The sequence below is a fragment of the Sus scrofa genome, chromosome 17 (assembly GCF_000003025.6).
Source record: "Sus scrofa isolate TJ Tabasco breed Duroc chromosome 17, Sscrofa11.1, whole genome shotgun sequence".
NCBI classification, from domain to species: domain Eukaryota; kingdom Metazoa; phylum Chordata; class Mammalia; order Artiodactyla; family Suidae; genus Sus; species Sus scrofa.
The window spans coordinates 50,022,417-50,036,155 of NC_010459.5; the positions used below are offsets into that span (position 1 = coordinate 50,022,417).

The following is a 13,739-nucleotide window of genomic DNA, read 5'->3' on the forward strand; positions in this document are numbered from 1 at the left end:
TTTTTTTTTTTGTCTTTTTAGGGCCACACCAGAGGCTTATGGATGTTCTGAGGTTAGGGGTCGAATCGGAGCTGCAGCTGCCAGCCTACACCACAGCCACAGCACCGCCAGATCTGAGTTGCACCTGTGATCTACACCACAGCTCATGGCAACGCCAGATCCTTAACCCACTGAGGGAGGTCAGGGATAAACCCCACGTCCTCATGGATACTAGTTGTATTAACTGCTGAGCCACAACGGGAACTCCCACTGTATATTTTTAAAATGACATTTAAAGTCACACAGGCAAGGAGTTCCCATCATGGCTCAGTGGTTAACAAATCCGACTAGGAACCATGAAGTTGCGGGTTCCATCCCCGGCCTTGCTCAGTGGGTTAAGGATCCAGCGTTGCCGTGAGCTGTGGTGTAGGTTGCAGACGCGGCTCGGATCTGGCGTTGCTGTGGCTCTGGTGTAGGCCAGCGGCTACAGCTCCGATTGGACCCCTAGCCTGGGAACCTCCATATGCCTCGGGAGTGGCCCTAGAAAAGGCAAAAAGACAAAAAAAAAAAAAAAGTCCCAGGCAAAAGTGATGTCCCAGAAAGCATTGTTTGGATTTCCCTTACCAAAAAAAAAAAAAAAAAAAAAAAAAAAAAAGACTCTCTCACAGACCCCACCTTCATCTAGGTGTGGCCCAGCTTTCCAGAATCGAATCCCAAATCCCCGCAGGAGGTGAGTGCTGGAAGCCCATTCCCCAGAGGTGGCGGCAGACACTGCCTGCCCATAAAAATACACGACAGGCAAAGCCTTGGTCTGAAGGCTCCGGGGTTTTTTCCTTCCTCTTTCCAGCTCTGACAGGCACATGGAAATAATGTTAGGAATGTAAACTTCGAGCATGAATGGGAATTTTATTTTCAGAGATGTTTAACTTTTTTTTTTCCCCTCTTAGGCTGAAACCCTCGTTCATATCCAAATAAATTATCTGGGGGTGTTGATAAGAGAACACATCTTAGAGGGTTTTCATAAAGGTTTGTATTCAGAAAACCAGCCCTTCTCAGGGCTGAACTTTTAATATGGAGTTTGGGGGATGGGGGGCGGGGGGGATGTACAGCATTTGAATTTGCTGTGTTTTCCTTTCCTCTTTATTTGTTCACAAAGCACTCTAGACATCAGGCAACCACAAGTTCAAGGTGGGAAGGAAGATAGGCTTCTCCGGAGACAATCGCCTTTCAAGTCACATGCAGGGATTCAGCTTCTTCCTGGAGCCCTGCCAAAAACAACAGCAGCGAACCAGAGCCTTAGTTTGCTTAGTTTCCTAAGCCAGAAGTTGGGAAATGTTGGTAGAAAAATGGGGACACCTGTTGTCTATCTTTGGCTTTGGGATGAGGGAGCCAGGGACGCTGTTTAAATGGCTGGTGAGGGAAAATGGACATATTACCTGGGCGGGGGGAGTTTCAGGTTTTCTACAAGAACTTTGGGGTGGGGCGGGGTGTTGGCAAATGGACCCCCCCACCGTGATGCAAAGAAGCAGAGTGGGTGCTGAGCAGGGACAAAGGGTAGTCCCCCTTCCCTGTCCCGACCCCCCTTTCACTCTGGCCGTTGTATGGAAACCCAGCTGGCAGGACTGGATCCTCCACGTGCTCTCTGAAACACAGCATTTAGTGATCAAAGAGGGCTGACTCCAGGCTGACGCAATCAGATGTTGCCATTGGAACCTATCCCGTTAGAGATGCAGAGATGGAACAAAAGGCCCTTCCTAAAGGGCTTTTGATCAGCGAACATTCTGCAACGGGCTAGATTGTGCTTAGTTTAGGCTTCACAGACCAGGTGTGGTCTTTATCACCTGCTCTTGTGTGTGTATAGCATAAAAATCATTTTCATTCAGGGGCTGGATGAAAACAGCCTGCGTGGGCTGCATCTGGCCCAGGACACGTGTTTGCAAACCTCTGAGCCATCAGAGAAGGCAAGACAGATGTGTGGGTAGCAAGCAGCAGGCAGGGACAGATTTGTGGTGCCAGCACTGGCCCCATGTGCGTGTCTACAAGGAAGAAGCGGGGCGGTGGACATTGGGCGGGTTCCTGGAGGCGATCCTTGAGAGCAGACCAGGAGCTCCCGGAGTGAACCCCATTTCTTCAGCCATCTGGAATCCGCTCATCTTCCTTCCAGGTGCCAGGTATTTCTCTGGAGAACCACCTTTGCCCCCTGCTCGACTCAGACCTCAGCCTATGAGGGTCGCATCTCCCTGGTCTTGAGAAAGATCCAGGAATGAGCATGTAGCCTCAAAGGTCTGTTAGACACACTGCTGCCAGGGTCGGGGTCGGGGGTGGTCTTTGGATGCTCATCAGATCTTCCCAGCCCTGCTCTGCACCCTCGGCTGCTGCTCAGTCACATCTATAATAAAACACAAGCCCCTTCCATGACTCAGTGGGGCTCCAGCCCACCTCTCCAACCTCGGCTGCCCTCCCACCTTTGCCCTTTATCTCCAGCTGCCCTCATCACCTCTTCTTCCAGGGACACACCCAGCTTGGTCCCTCTGCCATGTCTCAGTACGTGATGGTCGCTCTGCCTGAAACAGTCTTCTCTCCAGTCTTCACAGAGCTTGCCTCATGTAGATCTTTCCTAAAAATTGGCCTCCTTTCCCAACTGCACTAAAATAGTCTTTATCTCTTTGCCTTGCACTATTTTCTTCATCATGTTTGTCACAGCTGGCATCTTGCCTATGTCTGTTGATCCCTGTATTGTCAGTTATCCACCTGGACTGTAAGCTGCAGGAGGGCAGGAATTTTTGTCTCAGGAGTCCTTGGCCCCTAGAAAAAATTCTGGAACAAAAGTAATGCTCCCTGAATATTGGCTGAATGAATAAGTTAATGTTGGCACAAAGATGCTCTCCCTTTCCCAGAAGCCCTGAGTCTAAAAAGGGGTGAAACATACTCTAGCCATAAAGGGAAAATCTACAAGAGCAGAACTGAGAGATAGAGAAACCAGAGGCTGATGGCAAGTTTTTGAACAACTTGATCAACCTGCACCTGAAGGCAAACCACTACTGCCATTTTAAATTACAAAAGCCAATACATTCTCTTTAAGTGTAAACCATTTTGAATTGGAGGTTTTGTTACTTGTAATAAACAAGTTGTCAGAGTATGATTTGGCTAGTCAGAGAGGAAGGACTATGGAAAAAAAGGAGAGAAGAGAGGGCATATGCTGGGTCATTAATTGAGATACTGGGAGATGGAGGAATTCCAGCCTCTCAACCAGTGAAGCTTCTCTGTGAGGCTAAGAGAAACGCTCTTTATAAATTGTAGCAAAGCAGGAGTCAAAAAATAATCTATGTGCCATACATTATGTTCCAGATGTAAGTGATATCATATGGTATTTGTCTTTTTTCTCTTTCTGACTGACTTCACGCAGGATGAGAGTCTCTAGTTCTATACGGCACAAAGGGATCTTTCCACCAAAAGGAAAATCATGGACTTGGAGAATAGACTTGTGGTTGCCAAGGGGGAAGGGGAGGGAGTGGGAGGGACTGCGAGCTTGGGGTAAATAGATGCTGAATGTTGCCTTCGGGATGGATGAGCAATGGGGTCCTGCTGTGTAGCACTGGGAACTCTGTCTAGTCACGTATGATGGAACATATAATGTGAGAAAAAAGAATGTGTACAGGTAAGGGTAACTGGGTCACCATGCTGTCCAGTCGAAAAAATATATATACAAATAAATGATTTTAAAAAAGAGTCTAATGGGGAATATAAAGTTTGGGATAATCAACCTGGGCTTATTTGGACCATGTTCTGGCTACAAAGTGGGGAGAGCGCGGGTCCTACAGAGAACACAGATGCTGGGGTCAAGTGAGCTGTGAGGCGCTCCCAGCCACTGGAGACTCTTTCCCTCGGTGTGGCCAGCACCTACACCTCAACTACCCCATCTGAAAAATGGGATGACAAAACCCAATCTCAATGGTGCTGTAATGAGCCTTAAATGAGAACTGATACATTAAATCACTGGGCATAGAAGGTAACCCACAACAGGTGTTCAAGAAAAGCTGCAACGATGCTGATGACGATGGCGTCTGGATTGCCCTGCTTCAAACAGGCGCTTGAATTTGGAGAGTTGCTAAAAGTCTGCTAGCCCCAGAATCGAGAGTCAGACACAGAAGTGCTCTTCAGGAAAAGTGGAGAACGTGGCTTCTGCAGAGTCTGGGCTCGGTCAGTTCTAACAAGAAGGATCACGAAAAATGCTCAGGGTTTTACACCACGTGTCATCCCGTGTGGCTTCTTGCAAAAGCCCCGAGATGCTCACAGCCACCCTCCCGGTCCCCTGACATCTACATAATGCTTTCAACCACTGTCCCAGAGCATCCAGAGATGACGGTGGAGGACATGGCGACGAAGCTACTGTCCTTCTTTTCCTCTCCATCCTCTCTTACACCAAGGAGCAAGTCTCACTTGGATGCTGAGGTGCCTTATCACCTCCCCAGGGCTTTCTCTATTGTCCCAAGCTCATTAGGGACAGTGCTGGGACAGGAAAGCAACTGACTGACCGTTTAGCCAACCCATCTTTGAACTCTTTCCTGCAGGTTCATTTATCAGATTAGTGGAGCTCTAAGAACTATGTCTTTGTTGATGAGATGACGTGGCATGCAGAAGTTCTGATGGGGAGGAATGCAGGAAAATTCCACACCTGGCCCAGGTGAAGAGCCAAAAGCTGAGCCCCTAGGAACTTAGGGGGTGTAGACAGGGAGGCCGTTAGGTCAAAGGACTCTTGGGAGGTGGCCGTCAGAGAAGAGTGATGGGGCATGCTGAACCCACAGTGGCTCTCCCCCCATTTTTTGCAGAGGGATGTCTAGACTCTTTTAGAAGCTCCTTCCCGTAGAGAGAGGTGCACTGCGGGCACTCAGGCCTGCCCCGTCTGCCATTGGAACAGCCCCTCGTCTTCTGCGGCTGGCGAAGGCTCGGCTCTGATCACCATCCATCACAAACTGGTGAGAGAACCAGTGCCCAGGGCCTGCATGCCCGGAGCTCACAGAGCCCATCTGTATGGACCCCTTGGCACTGGGACACACAGACCCAAGCAGCGGGCCCACAGGGCTGGCAGCCTTGTATGTTTTCCCTCCTGGCTCATATTTCTCCCTCCAGGAGCAGCAAACAGCAGAATGCACCCTCCTCCTGAGAGCTGGGAAGGCTGGCAGCCTCCGAGGCCCGTCCCCTCTCTGGACACATGGAAACAAGCCCTAGCAAAGCCCTGAGAAGAAGGTGGGCCTTTATCAGGGTCCCGGTCACCTCTTCCTAAGGACACGAGACGACTTCTTTAGCCACTGCCGAGAAACCTGGCTATTCTGTTGGAAGAAGCCTCCAGAGCCTGTGCTTTAGCTGGCCGCCCATGACCCAGGGTCAGTGCCCGATCGCTCACGTTCCCTCCTCCTGCCACCTTCCAAGGCATCGGCAGATCCGTGGCTCTACTTCCATCACAGGCCCTGCCTTGTCCACGTCTCTCCACCGCCGCCAAGTCCACTCCCATCCAGGCCAGCGCCATCTTTAATCTGGACCACTCAGTATCCCTCACCTTTGCCGCTTCTGTTTTGCACCCTCCAATCCATCCTCCACAGAGAGAGCATTGAAAAAGATCTATCAGACCAAGTCACTCACCTGTTAATGTTTTCTGGGAGGTGTTGAATCTAGACTAAAACTTCACCTCCTTCCCCAGCTCCAAATCTCTGTGTTCTGGTCCCTCTATAACATACTGGTGACACTCCACTGGCATCACCTCCTTCCCCAGCTCCAAATCTCTGTGTTCTGGTCCCTCTATAACATACTGGTGACACTCCACTGGACTGGGATGCTTTCTGTTCCTCGAACACCAAGCCCTCTCCTACCTCAGGACTTTTGCACATGCGATCCTCACTGCCCGGCCAGATCTTTTCCCAGATCTTTAAAGGAACCGCCTCTTTCTCATTTTCCTGTTATAGTCGTTTCTTCTCTGGATGCTAGAACTTCCCATAAACTTCTGTCCCAACATCAGAGCCTCTCTCCAGCTGCCACCTTCTGTTCTTGCTCCCAGGGCTGTGCCTGCTCTGCCCTTGATGGCCCCTAATTGTCTAGCCTGGTGGAGACAATCCAGAACCAGGGGTCAGAAAATATTGGTCTGAGCCCCATCTCTGCTACTTAGTTGCTTTGCGTTCATGCCTCATTTTCCTAATCTGTAAATCTGTAGAATATTGATTTTTCCTTCCTAGGGATCCTGGGAGGACACATGAGCTAACAGAGGCAAAGGGTTTTAGAAACAGGATGCCCTTCATGGATATTAACATTTAACTCATACTTACAGAACCCTTACTGCGAGTCAGACAGGCCTAGACTAGGAGGCCAAGGATCAGTGTGTCTGCCCTTGAGCACAGCGGGAAGGGGACGGTGGCCTGGGTGACGGAGGCAGCTAGGAACAGCTTGGGTTCAAATCCTGTACTTGTCCCCCAGCGGTATTATGACTTTGGAAAATGTCTTCATTTTTTCCATGTCAGTTTCATGCTGTAGAAAATCAGTTTACTGGCCCCTTCCAGAATAGTTGTGAGGATTAAGCAAGTTAATCTAAATAAATCTCTTTAAAGATGCCTGACATAGTACGGATTAAACAGTCATTAGTTATCAGAAGGGGAAGCCGATTGATCGGCATTATTCTACGCTTTTTGTTTGCTGTCTACTCAAATTCCACCCATTGCACCAGGCTCGGATCCACCCCCAACTCATCAGTCTGCCCGCAGGCCACCCCCTCCCCAGCGTTAGTGTTGGAAACAGTAGCGTCTGCTTTCACATCCAGCCTCTTTGTGGCTATTTGAGTTGTCCTCCCAGCCTCCCCATGTGTCCTGGGGCTCAGAAGATTCTCAAGAAATATATCAAGCAGGAAGAGGACCAGGAGCTGAGGCTGGGGCACTGCTGGGGTGATGAGCTGTTCCAACAGCAGACCTAGTGCAGTGGAACCCTGGGGGAAGCCCACTGTGATGGGAACTGTGCCTCTCCCCATGACCTTTCCCCCGTGGGCGTCTCTGATCCAGAAGCAGAAATCTTTCAAGTGACAGAAACCTATCTTTAACTGGTGCAGGCTGAGAAGGAGTCCATTGACTCATGGGAGGAAAGCCTCAAGGGATAAAGTGGGCTTCAGGCACAGCTGGACTCAGGAGTCTGCTTTTGCATTCCATCTCTCTGCTTTTCTTTCCTCTCTCCAGCAAACCCATCAACTCAAATTCAAGCTGGCCCGGCCTAGATTCCCCTGGTACCAAAAATCCCCGGTTCTCTTCTGCAGTCAGGGATGGAGGCAGCCCCACCCCAGTGATGGCGGCTGAGAATGGGGGAGGGTTGAGTGGTTCTTAAAGGGAAAAGCCAACCCCTACCACCACGAGATGGGGAGGCCTTCAGGGCAAAGACACAGGGTTATCCTCCTAACACCACATGCTTGAACTCAAAGACGGAAGAATGTGGAGGCGGCCAGAGGACAGTGGAAAACACATTCTCTGTACCTCAAGGAATGAGGGGGCAGGGCGCCTGCCTGTAGGCTTGTTACTGAACCAAAACTTGGGTCCATTGGCCCCACAGCACAGCCAGTCTACTGACACCTGGCGGTGGTGAAGCAAAGGGTCGCGTTTATTGCAAGGCAGAGACAAGGAGTCTGAGGCCGCTAGTGCTCAAAAAGCTCGAACTCCCGGTGGGTTTCAGGACAGCATTTTTAAAGGCCAGGTGAGGGAAAGGAGTCCCAGGGTATGTGACCTGCTCAGGCACAGTTCCGACTAGTTGATGGCGCGGGAACAGGGATTAACCTGATCAATTCTTAGGCGCCAGTAGGTCTGGGAGCTCACGATCATCAAGCGGTGAACTTCTTCCATTTGGTGGGGGTTTTAGCATCGGGAAAACAACTCAGGAAACGTGCATTGGATACTGTCATCTGGGTACTTTACAGAGGCCCTAAAACAGAGGATATTGGGGAAGAGTCTGTGCCTGAAGTCCCCTGAAGACATTAAACGGGCTGCCTGGTGGGAGGGGCTTTTAGGTTAAGTGGTCAGAAGAGGGGACATTGGAGCTGAAACCTATAGGTTGAGAAGGAATTGCATGGAAGAGTCGGAAGGAAAGGCTTTCCAGGCGAGGGAGGGAAGACCAGGGGCAAAATCCCAAAAGCATGGCTTGCGGTCCGCTTGGCTGACTTAATGCAGAAAATCTCGCGAGAATCAGGGTTCACGGAGCAGCGTGTTTACCGCATGGGTCTCTCTCTTCTAAGTGCGCACGTGTTTGGACCCATCTCACCCTCAGCGCAGAAAGGTTCTGTCGCCTGTTGTTTCAAAGCCTCTGAGACGCGTGAGGCTAAATAAACTTGCCTGGGTGTTTACCGCTGGTAAACAAGAGTCAGACTTTGAACTCCTCTCTTTCCCTCGCCTTCTCCGCTCCCATTTTACAGCCAGACTTTCAAATCTTTCCACGGGTTCAAAGTGTGGTCAAGAGTTGAGGCGAACAGGACCTTCCTGATGGCTCTGCCCCACTCCCAATCCCTCAGCTGCCTTCCTGGTGCAGATAAAACATCCAGTGAAGCCGGAGGCTGTTGCTCACGCTCAAGAACACCCTTGCTTAAACGAGGGCTAAGGACACAGAATGCTTTTTCCCTTTCTTATTTCGCTAGTCAAAGGGACCTTCTTGATGCTCTAGTCCAGCAGTCACCGAATGCCCAACGTGGGGAGCCCTTATGCCAAGACCCTGGGATTAAATGCTGAACACGCCACAGACTCAGCCCCCTCTAGGACCCCAGCGCCCACCCCTGCCAAGTCTCTGTAGCAATTATGTCCCCGAAAAGCAATAACCGAGAATAAAAGAAGGCTGCCTCAGGAGAATAGCTTTTGCAAAGGTTGGAAGACCAACGTGCCGTGAATGCAACACTTAGAGTCCCCCCTTCACCCCCACTTCCCTCCCTGAAAGAGCCACCCTCTTGATGGTCCTTTTTCCTGATGCCATCACTTTTGCCTGATGTGGGATTATGATGCTTTCACACGTTGGCCATCTCTTTGGTTTCACTTGAGTGCCCTCATTTTCAAATCCTAGCTGAGCCTGCCTCCTAAAGCTTTCCCAGATCCAGCCCCTTTCCTGCATCTTGGCCACCACTGGCCCAATTCTGTCCCTATCATCTCTTGCCATCGTTTATTGCTTCTGAACTAGCTTCCTTTTGCTTGATGCTCAGCAGGCCAAAATGCTGTGATGCCAAGGTTTGCAGTAAAAAGCAGGTTGAACTTGCAAGGCAGCCAAACGAGGAGACATGAAAAGAATCTGAATATTCGCCTCCCACAGGCGAGGGGCTGGGGTATTTATGGGATAACGAATTAAGAAGCGGGGTGGTCTGTGGCATGGGGGGGGCGTGGGCTGCATGGGGAAAGGTAATTGGAAAAAGGTGTCATTGTCGTTCTGCGCAGGTGTAACTAGGCTACAGGCCTCTGCACTTTTGGAAGGTCACTGAGCGGACACCGGCGCATGCCCAGTTGGAGGGTCCGTGGTCTCATCCAGTCTCAACCAGCTCAGCTAGAACTGGGCACAGCTGATTCCAAGTCCCTGGAAAACACCTCGATTAGGCTAAGTGCCGCTGGAGGACACGCAAGTCTTCTGTCCATGACCTTGGTTCCTGAAGGCAGGTGAAGTGGGTTTGACTAATTCCCCAAGGTTTTATTCCCTCCTGGCCTGGTTCCAACTCCAGCCTCCCGCTGGGGAAGGCTAACCTCGATGCAAATTGGACCATGGAAGGGGCTCTGGAGGAAGTTCGAGGCTGCCCAACATCTTCTGAATGCTCACCCTGTGTTGGGGAGTTTCCCATAGTGCAGTTCGTATGTTCCTGATTGGCAGACATTGGCGTTTTCCCAGCCTCCCTTGCTGTTCCAGGCTGTCGGATGACTCTGGCTTCTCCAAGCACAGCCTCTCCCTTGAGATTATGCTTTCAAAGGGAAAATGTGGGGCGCCCAAAATTGAGGTTTTGCTAAACATGGCCGTGGAGGCATCTGGTCCCTCTGAGGGAGTGGGGAGCACCCTCTGGTGTCAGGGGCCCTCTGGTCGGGCACAGCTCCTGGCTGTGTGTCTCCTAAACTCAACTAACTGCCTGTTCTTTGGAAAATTCTGCAGCCTCTCCTCCTTTAAAGAATTTGAGTTTTGGAGTTCCCATTGGAGCTCAATAGAAACAAATCTGACTAGGAACCGTGAGGCTGCGGGTTCAATCCCTGGCCTGACTCAGTGGGTTAAGGATCCGGCACTGCAGTGTGGTGTAGGTTGCAGATGTGGCTTGGATCCTGCTTTGCTGTGGCTGTGGTATAGGCGGCAGCTGTAGCTCCGATTCAACCCCTAGCCCGGGAGCCTCCATATGCTGCAGGTGCGGCCCTAAAAAGCAAAAAAAAAAAAAATTGAGTTTTGCTTAATCCAGTCAGTGGAGTTTGCTGTTGGCAGTTAAGAAGCCTGATGGATACAAACCACATCCCTCTCCCACCTCAGTCATTTTCGCTGGTTTCCCTGAGACCCAGCCCTGCCCACCCCTCTGGCTTCCTGCGTGTGCACCCCCACCACAGCTTGTACTCTAAGTACGGAAGGTGGGCCCCTCGCCTCCCTCTCCTTCACACTCTGCTGGGCAGAGGGCTTTTATCTTACCAGAGGTGGGAAGTGCCCACTTGACAGAAGAAAAAGCTGCAGCTCAGCGATGTAGTCACATTTACCCCAGAGTAAGAAGCAGAGCTCGAATCCCCAGGTTCAGGTTGAGAGCCTTTTAGCTGGAACACAAGGCCTTCCTAAACCCCACTTCCCCACAGTCTGCGCCCTCACCTCTCTGGGCACCTCAGCCTACCCTCTACCCAGGCACAGCCTCTGTCCTCGTCCCCGCCTTGGCCCAGGCTGCTTCCTCTCCCTGGGCTCAAATTGTGCTCTGCCTCTTTTCAGCTGTGTGAGATGAGGCAAGTCACCAAACCTCTCTGTGCCTCATTTTCTCATCTGTAAAATCATGTAACCAAGTGCAATCAGATTGAGTGGCTTTGTAAATATTAGCTGCTATTATGCTTGCTTTTGTGTGTATGTTTGTGTATGATTACATTTCTATGAAGTTTAAGAACAGGCTTTTTTTTTTTTTTTTTTTTTTTTGCTTTTTTTAGGGCCACACCTGCAGTATGTGGAGTTTCCCAGGCTAGGGGTTGAATCTCAGAGCTACAGCTGCCAGCCTACACCACAGCCACAGCAATGCCAGATCCAAGCCGCATCAGTGACCTATACCACAGCTCGTGGCAACGCGGGATCCTTAATCCACTGAGCCAGGCCAGGGATCGAACCCACAACCTCATGCTTCCTAGTTGGATTCGTTTTTGCTGCTCCACGATGGGAACTCTGCAACAGGCTATTCTTATCATTGTTGTCATCGGCCTCTGGCAATGTCCGTGCCTGCCCGCCTCTGCTGACTCCTCTTCCCTTTGGGCGCCCCCTTCCCAGTGCGGCACATTCACCGCTTCCTGCTCAGGGCCTGGGCAGCAGAGGCTGTGGTTCCCAGGCTGGACGCTGGAACCTGAAGGCCTGGGATCCTCGCTTGGCTTTATTCACTTATGAGCTGTGTGCCCTTGGGCAAGTGACTTAACCTCTCTGTGTGCACCTCAGTTTCCTGGGTGAAATGGCAGTGATAGAGGGACCCACGTCATGGAGTAGGTGTGGAGACCAAATGCGTTGATATTGAAAGCCGTGCCTGGTACCCGGGAAGCACTTCATAGTGTTGCCTCTTATGAGCTGTTTGCATCGGCCTTTCTCTCTAAACCGTGAGCAGCTGAGGGGCATGAACCAGGCTTTATCTTTGTGTTCTTGGCCTCTCATACAGCCCGGACCTGGTCGGTGCTACATTAGTGCCCCTTGTTTGCAGTCCGGTCTCATGTCAGCTTTGTTTTTTTCCTAGTTCCCGCCTGAAAAAAAAAAAAAAATAAATAAATAAAAGAAAGAAAGAAAAGAAAGCGTGCCCCCATCCAAGCTTGGCATCTTTGGGGGCTGCTGCTCCAGGAAGATCCAGGGCCCGGGAACCTGTCAGCGGTGGGGACTGGCCCTCCTCCGCAGGGGACTTGGGGACCCACTGCCCTCGGCAGGGGGGCGTTTAGGGTCACATTTGGAGGCATTTTTGAGGGAGGCATCTCATAGAGGACCACAGCATATGTTGTCTCTTGGGCGATGCCAGATGGTGGCAATTTGGCTGGGCGCCCTCTATCTGTGAGCCCGCTGACCCATTCAGAGGCTCCAAAATGCAAAAGAGAAATGAAAATGGTGCTTTGAAATGACTGGAGCTGGACGCTGCATGGAGCCTGGCAACGAAGGAGCACGCCGTTGCCACCAGTGCTTGACTGTATTCACGCACCAGCGAAGCGGGATGGATTCCAGTCGGCTTAATGACCACCCTGGTTAGCTGGCGGGTACACTCAACCTGACTGCCATGCAAAGGGTCAGAACAGTGCAGTGATTAAGAGATCAGGCCCCGGAGCCCCACTGCCTGGGCTCCAATCCCAGCTTCTCCGCTTCCCAGTTGTGTGAAGCTTTGGCAAAGGACGTCCATTCTCTGGGCCTCAATCCCCTTTATCTGTAAAATGGGAACGCTATTGCTGTAACCGCAGAAAAACATTCTAGACAAACAATACGGTTTGCCTGTGTGTCGATGGCAACCACTAACTCCCCTACAGTGCTGCCCTCGTGCCAGGAGCTGTTCTTTATGTGTATTCTCTCATTTAATCCTTACAACCATCATGAGGGAGGGGCCAGTACCATCTCTCTTTTTTTAAATCAGCAACATAAGGAGAGTTCAAACAGCACACTCGAGGTCAATAAGCTAGAAAAAAATCAGGATTCCGACTTAGCCAGGCTGGCCCCCAGTCCATGTTCTTGCCATTGAGCTGTGCTGCCAGACATAAGACAGAGACTCAATGGCAGATACAGTCCTGCCCCGAAGCAAGCAGCTATGATCTACTCTGGAAGATGAGAGAAAGCCACGTACACAACAACTCAAAGCAACCACACGCTCTCAGCTTTGCTAACTGGTGCTGACTGATCTTTTTCCCCTTGAATACAAGGCTGTAGCTTGGATGATTTGGGCTACAAGTGACAGTCAACCCAACTCAGTGTTTTCAACAATGACGATGTCAGTGGTTGGTAATACTGGCACAGGCGTTCAAATTGTTGTAGTTTGGTTAATCCAGTGACTCAGAGACATCATTAAGGAACCTGGGTCTTTCCCATTTTCTGTTCTGTGATCTTTGGGATGTCAGCTTTGTCCACAGGCCAGCTCCCGTCTTGACACAGGTGGCTTCCCACAATTCCAGGTAGTTCTGCCTGTGAAGAGTGTCTGAGAGGCGAATTTTCATTGTTCTTGGGTATTTTCTTAGGAGTCTGAAAATATTCTCTAGAATCTTCTGGAAGATTTCCCATCTACCCAAAGAGAGTCTCATGCTCCTTCCTAGACCAATCCCTGCAGGGGTGGGGGGTGACTGGTCATCTGGAGTTGACTGGATGGGGGCAGAGCTGAGGTCTTGGTTCCTGCACTGACCTCTTGCTTCTCTCCTCCCCCTGACTCGCTTCTGCCTTTCCTCCTGCTGGAATGCCTGTCCTGTTTCTTGGTATCATTATTACACACCATTGGTGTCATTTAGGGCTCATTTCAGGTTCAAGTAACTGGCAACCCAAGTAAGGTGACTTAAATGCAGTTGCGTTTGTTTTTCTCCCACCACAGGAAGCCCAGAGGCAGGCCTGGCAGAGCC

At 50.7% G+C, this 13,739-nt stretch overlaps 1 long non-coding RNA gene across 1 annotated transcript; it reads right to left on the bottom strand.

Moving 5' to 3' along the window:
* Nucleotides 686-10,164, bottom strand: LOC110257445. The gene is made up of 3 exons (XR_002340030.1): nucleotides 6,297-10,164; nucleotides 2,477-2,796; nucleotides 686-2,368 (listed from the first exon to the last, which is right to left on the bottom strand). It is a non-coding gene; the product is annotated as an uncharacterized LOC110257445 (long non-coding RNA).